This window comes from Panicum virgatum, chromosome 8N, assembly GCF_016808335.1.
Source record: "Panicum virgatum strain AP13 chromosome 8N, P.virgatum_v5, whole genome shotgun sequence".
Classification (NCBI taxonomy): domain Eukaryota; kingdom Viridiplantae; phylum Streptophyta; class Magnoliopsida; order Poales; family Poaceae; genus Panicum; species Panicum virgatum.
Window position 1 is genome coordinate 5,650,733 of NC_053152.1, and position 7,133 is coordinate 5,657,865.

General features: G+C 42.4%; 1 long non-coding RNA gene across 2 annotated transcripts; it reads right to left on the reverse strand.

Annotated features, from left to right (window-relative positions):
- Window positions 1–1,582: 1,582 nt before the first annotated feature.
- LOC120684430 lies at window positions 1,583–4,753 on the reverse strand. Of its 2 annotated transcripts, XR_005679295.1 has the most exons (9): window positions 4,118–4,753; window positions 3,696–3,746; window positions 3,427–3,482; window positions 3,142–3,237; window positions 2,794–2,870; window positions 2,450–2,556; window positions 2,286–2,352; window positions 1,974–2,066; window positions 1,583–1,886 (listed from the first exon to the last, which is right to left on the reverse strand). It is a non-coding gene; the product is annotated as an uncharacterized LOC120684430 (long non-coding RNA). The 2 variants fall into 2 exon arrangements; XR_005679294.1 differs by having other exon boundaries at window positions 3,696–4,753.
- Between the last annotated feature and the right edge of the window lie 2,380 nt (window positions 4,754–7,133).

Here is a 7,133-nt window from a genome sequence, read left to right on the forward strand (position 1 = left end):
CATCAAATGAAAAAAATATAGGTGAAAAAGTCCCAATTCACCAAAAAATATGAGAAAAAAATACTGGATGTACATAAAAATATTGAATAACTAGATCTCCATATTACTGAATCCAAGCACGTACATGGTGTGTTACTGGAAAAAAATAGTTTACCAAGCAGCCTCCAAAACACAAAAAATTACAAAAAAACACATGAATCATCTTTGTATTCACTTAGAACCATCTCCCTTGTGAAGTTCAGTACTATGGCTGCCGCATGCATGAGGTGATGAGTCAAAAAAGGGTGATATGTCCACATGAACTTGTCACCAATAAAACTCTGAAAAAGATCATTGAGAAAAATAGAGCAAGGCCGGCAGCATATTGAATTACTGGGTTACAGCTATGGGTGGTAAAGGGCCCAAAATTTTGAACTAGAAAATCTAAGGGCCGAGCCCTAAAAGGGCCGGGCTCTAATCTTATACAATTTTGAACTAAATAATTTAAGGGCCTTGTTGGGCTGTGAAGAGGCCACTAGGACCATAGCTCATTACCACCCCTAGTTACAGCTTGCTGAGAATAACTGAAATGATATGTAGTATTACTGGGTTAAAGAGAATTACTGAAAATACGCAAGTATTGCTGGGGTATTGAGGGATTACTGATATTTATAAGTATTACTGGATTACTAGATGCATATAATACAAAATAACTAGATTACTAAATGATCCGGATGCACATAATAATGAGAACCAACAGGCAATGCATGCGACAAAAGCAGCATCACACGAGCAAAAAAAAAGGAATCGGGGATGAGGGGTGTTCGCAGTGTGCCGGTGTCTATAATTTCACCTCAATTTCTCTCGTCGACATCCAATTTCAATCAATCTACCATCATGGTCAAAAAGGCAGGACGATGTACAACTGTCAATAATTGTTCTGTTGCTTGAGAGAGGATCATGTCACTAACTCAGTGGTGTTTGGATGGGGGTGACTAATTTTAGTCATCCCATACCTGTGCTAAAAGTGACTAAAGCTATCTCTCTTTTCCTTGGATCACGTGTCTGGCTCTATCTCTCTCATATCTCTCTTCTTTAGTCTCCTTGTAGCCTCTCTATCCAAAAGGTGTGACTAAAGTTTAGTCACCTAACTAAACTTTAGTCAGGTGACTAAAATGTATCCAAACATGCCCTCATCATCTAATCTAAACAGGATAGCTTTTGTTAATTAATATATGCGAGCCAAGCAGTCTAGAGCTGCCACTTTCTTCTTTGAATACTATTACGTCACTACGTCAGAAAACTATATTAGTGACAGCTGTAAACCCTCATTAGTGACGGTTGAAATGCGCGTCACTAAATTTTTGTCACTGATGTGAACTACATCGGTGACAGGCAAAAACCCGTCACTAATGACTCTAATGGTGACAGCTATAGAATACACATGTCACCAATGTCAGAAAAAGGTGACGGCTGTTGGATTTGCGCGTCACTAATGAGTAGAAAAGGTGACAGCTGTTGTTTTGCGCGTCACTGATAATGGTGAACAGTGACGTGTTTTTACAATGCACGTCTCCAGTGATGTGAAAAAACAACAAAAAAATAGGGGGCAGGAGACGCCTATAGTTCACATTGCTTGCCTTCTAAAATTCAAAATTAACATGCATTTCCATTTTCCTATTAATCTCAACTGAAACAAAACTGTACACAACACTTATATCCATATAAACCTTGTACAACACCACATAACAGCTAAGACCACCAATATCTGAATCTGAAACCTACTTCAGCTTGCTTGTTCTGATTGCAATCATTTCACTAATTTTTGACTCTTGCATCTTCACTTCTAAATCTTTAGTAGTTGTGCCTTTTCCGACTTCTTCAGATTCTTGGCACAGATTGATGGGCTGTTTCACATGAAGACACCATCACTCAGCTTAGATACACATCAAAATAAAATGAAATAAATCCACATACACTACAACAAGCAATACCTTTTAGATTGCTGTAGTGCATAATACAAGGTTCTTTCACTCACAAACTGCAGCAAAATACTTCAAAACAACAGTGAAACTTCACTGAGGAACCTGGATAGACATTTATATGTAGTGGTTAAATGCATGACAAATATATGCAGTGATTTCATCCTTTCAGCCTATGAAATTTATAACTAAAAGAAATGAGGAAATATAGTACAAGGCTGGAAGATTATTACTAATTTGTTTCCTGTCATATGCAATCGGATAACCCCTGCATGCACACATCCACAAAAGTACAAGGCTGGAAGAATAGTTCCAGAATCTCACCCAGATCGATTTCTGTAGATCTGCTTATTCAGAATAGCTGCTGAGCCATAATGCTTTTGTTCACGCACTGCAATGAATTTTGGAGCTATGAGAAATTGATTAATTGATAGTTCTCTGAATATGCACCTGCAATATTAAAAGAACGAGCACCACGACCCTCCAACCTTGTGGAGTCGATCTGGAGGCTGAAGCTGTGATTGTGGGAGGTGAGGAGCCGGCGCAGCACCCCGGCGGCTGCCGCCTCCACCCCCGCCGGCTCCAACCACCTTTCCTGTCATAGAGAAGAGGATGATTCACAATCTAGATTAATGTTCACATTCACATTTTCTGCCATCGATCAAGTAAATGCTCATTTGAATTCCTACTTTGCTAGTCATTTAGTATTCACATCTGTTGGTTATTACCAGTTCCAGAGAAAATACATGCTATGAGATTAATGTTCAGAGACAAAAGGTTGCTATTACCAGTTCCAGAGAAGAAAATGAGGCTAAATGAAGCAGGTCCTGACCTTGATCATTGCAGTTCAATTCTCACGTACAAGATGGTGGATATCCTCACATTCAGACATTTTCTAAAGATTCTACTCTGCAAATATACAACATAAAAAATTGAACAAGTTAACATCAAGTATTAACAACAAAGATAGCTTCCTAGGAATCCATATTCATTATTTAACAAAAGAATCTTGTCAGGCTACAAAGGTGAGCTCCAATACACTGACTAGTATAATTTATGGCAATAAAACTGTGAAATCATGTAGATAGAATCCAGTGGTACAGTTTACTAATAAGAACAAAAACAGATTGAAATTGGATTATTGACAATATTAATTAAAGTCAGTAAGGGTATAACTGACCCATTTCCACTGGCAGGAAGCGTGCTGCTGCCACAATCCACACTTGTGTATTCGTTCTTGCAGTTTGTTCGTGACCTCGTCCTTCCCACTGCATCCCTGAATTGCAAAGTAATCAACTATGTATATGCACAGACAAATGCAGATGCATCTTTGGACTGAGCTAGCAGAAGCAATCGCAATTGTGATAAAAAAAATACCATGGTACTGGCAAAGTTAATTTAGTTCAGCGAGATCCCATTTCTTTGTCTGTTCAGGTCATGCACAGGAAAAGTATATTCCAGTTACCTGTTAATTGCTTGAAGGAACCTTGAAGAAGCATATAGCTGCTAGCTGGTAATCTCCTGGAGCAAAATCAGGAAAAGATTAGATGGTGAATTCCTACTTCCACTAGAACAATTGACTTACATTCTATTAATGAGATTATCCTTTCAACTCAAACCCAAATGCAGCTCTCTAGTTACAGTTAATATATGTATAAGTAGAAACTTCAGGATTCTACATCATTCACATGAAGAATATACCAATATATTTTGAGTTGCAGGAGCTAGACTTACTTCTTGCCTTGCCTGCCCTTACATATAGTGAGGTGGCTAGGTGACACAATTCTTGTGCATGCAAACAAATGAAAGAAATTATCATTTCAGGGAAATTATCAATTAAGTTCAAGGAAATTTATAAGTGCAGAGTAATCTAGTAGTCATGTGGTTCAGAAAAAAAAATCTAGGAGCATTGTATCAGCATGGTATAAATGGCAACACAAATTATTGGTACTAACAGAAGCAGTGTTATAAAGTAGAAAATTGACTAATCACATCAACAAGTTACAAGTTAGCAGTGCACCAATACAAATTATATGCCACTACAGATTTATGGTGAAGTCTAAGCAACTCAGCAATATGAACAAAAATTGAAGAAATAAAAAACACAAAACGCTTGTAGTACCACCAGGAAAGGATGGGATAGGGTCGAATTATACCTTGGATGATTCAAAGCCACTAAATCCATACGAATGCATTGTGGATCTCAGTCTCACCTATGCCACACCTCTCGTCCCCCTCCCCACAAGTGAGGGAACGGACCTGACATAGCACCTGGTGAGCGGGCAGTAGAGTAGAGGTGGGGATGAGTTCACTTGCGCCTCGATGGATCCGTCCTCCTTGATCCATCCAGCTCGGAGGAGTCAAGGGAGGTGGCGAGGGCGAGACGGCAGCCACCTGACGGAGGAGATGAGGGCGGCCGAGGGGGAGGTGACGGGTGCCGCATCCTCCGCCCGCCGCGCCCCTGTCCTCTCTCCCTCCGCCTCCGCCTCCGCCACGCCTACCTCAGCGGGTGCCGCAGCCGAAGTTAGGTAGCAGCGGCGCTCCCTTCCATGCCTCTCTCACCGGTGTGGAGATGCGGCGGCGCTAGGGTTAGCTAGCTGACGTGCGCGACCACAGCTTGGGCGGCTCGGCGCGGATCTGTGGGCGTCTGGGCATGGATCCGGTGAGGGAGGACAGGATGAGGGAGAGGAGGGCGGCGGGCCGGCAACGTCGAGCAGGCGGCGGCGGCCAGCAGAGGAGGAGGGCGCACGTGGGAGTGAAGGGATTAGGGTTGAGGGGAGGAGGCCGTGCAGACTGCAGAGCGGCAGCGTAGGGAGGGGGCTGGGGAGGCGTCTTTTTTATTTTTATATTTTTCAAAAACAAATTTACAGAAATATTTTTTTAGTTTTAGATTTTACAGTTCTATACCCCTACCGCCCGGCAGGGGGCTTGTCGCCCAGCAAGGAGCAGTACGGACCTATATGTAAATAAAAATAAATTTTTTTTACGCAGAGGTCCTTGGCGGGTGCCTGCCACCCCCTGCCGCCCCACCACTTGGCGGCAGGGGCCTGCCGCTCGACAGGGGGGCGGCAGGCTCCTGCCCCAAATATAAAACTCCGCCTCTTCCCTCGCGCCCTCATTTTTTACCCACGAGATCTAGAGAGGGGAGAGGGAGAGAGGAGGGGTGAGGGAGGTAATTCCACCGGCGAAGCCCTGCCGGATTTTGGATCCGAACCACAGGTAACCAATATTTCTCAACTTTGTCATTCCAGAATTTTTGTATGTTTAATTTTATGATTAGTATTTTTTATTATTGTAAGCACTTAGGGTTCGGATTAGTGGTTATAATTGAAGCCATAGCATATTTCTAGATATTAGATTAATTAAAATGAAGTCTTTGGATGGCCAGATATGTCGAGCAAAGTGGCGTTTCAAGTTCATTACGGTGACTTCTATAGAATTACTCATGATTCCTATGGAGTAAATCTATCAGCATTGGAAAGAAGACAGTGCAGTCTAGATAAACCCCTAGAGAGGAGTTTTGAGTCCATACGGAAATGTCTTCACAGGATGTTCAATGTGAATCCAAAGACCCATTTGCTTACGGTTCATACCTTGACTTCCAGGGAAACTAATGAGGATTTCTGGGAGCTGACGCATATAAGTAGTACGGAAGAATGGCAACATTACATGCACGCAGCTCTTGAAAGTGGGTGGCCTCTCGCAATGGTAATTCAGATTCACCAGAAGACCTGTGATTTAGGTGAAGGGTCAACACACACAACATCTGACTGCAATGAAGAGATGGAAGAGGATAAAGAAGAAGAGAACATGCAAGCTCCAGAACCAGAACCAGAACCACAAGGTTTAGCAGATGAAGGCGAGCGGATACCTAGAATAGTGGAGGACATGAAGAAAGAAGACCAGGATGCACAAATAATAGAGCAATGTGGGGACTCATCGGACGATGAGGACGATGAGCGCTTCCCAGTGCTAGGTGAATGGCGTGAAAAGGGTTTTGGGAATCCAGTGGTACAAGATATTAGATGTCCGAAGTTTGAATACAGAGTGAATGAGGTCATACAAGGGGCAAAGTATCGTACCATTGAGGATGTGAAGGATGTTGTGAAGCTCTGGGCTGTATCTCTGAGGAAGGAATTCAGAGTACTGAAATCTAGCAGCAAAGAATACGAGGTGAGGTGTGTAGATAGAGACTGTACATGGCGAGTGCATGCATACAAGTGAAAGTTCAAGACACACTGGGAATGTTCAATTGTTACACCACATACTTGTAGATTGATAGGTGTTGTGGGACATCATCGTAATATCACATCAACTTTCGTGGCTAAGAAGATGTATGGGGTGATTCTTGACAAAATGGATTACGAGACTGCATTGATAATTAGGGACATTGAACAGAATTTTCAGTATGTGATCAGCTATGCAAAGGCTTGGCGGGCTAAACAAAAAGTATTTGAGATAAGGTTTGGCACTTATGAAGCATCATATGACAACCTACCTCGTATGCTTGAAGTAATTGTGCACAGAAATCCTGGAAGTGCTTTTGATACATACAGTGTACCGAGCTTGTCAGGGGGGCCAAGTATTCTGCTGCGAGCTTTCTTCTGCACTGGAGCATGTGTGAGGGCATTCATTTACTGCCTTCCTGTTCTGTGTATTGACGGCACTTTCCTGACAGGGAAATATAAGGGAACAATATTGACGGCAATCGGAATTGATTGCAACAAGCAGATAGTTCCCATCGCTTTTGCCTTTGTTGAGAATGAGAACACAGAAAGCTGGTACTGGTTTCTTGAACGTCTGAAGATTCACGTTGTTACTGGAAGGCCTAATGTTTGCCTTATCAGTGATAGGCATGCAGGTCTACTTGCAGCTATAAGGCAGCTCAGAGAAGGTAGTCAATTTTCACCTCCTATATGGCCAGATGTTGTCAATATGTGGTGTATGAGGCATATGGCTGCTAACTTTTATAAGCGGTTCAAGAATAAGGATCTGATGAATTTGTTTAAGCGATTGTGCACTCAGAATCAGCAGAGGAAATTCGATGCTTTGTGGGGTATAATTGATGACATGAGCGCTGAATTGCTGAAGAGCCAGGCCTCATCATCCAGCAGGAGACGTTCTACAGATTCATTAGTTGGACATGCTAAGCCATTTTCACAGTGGATTGAT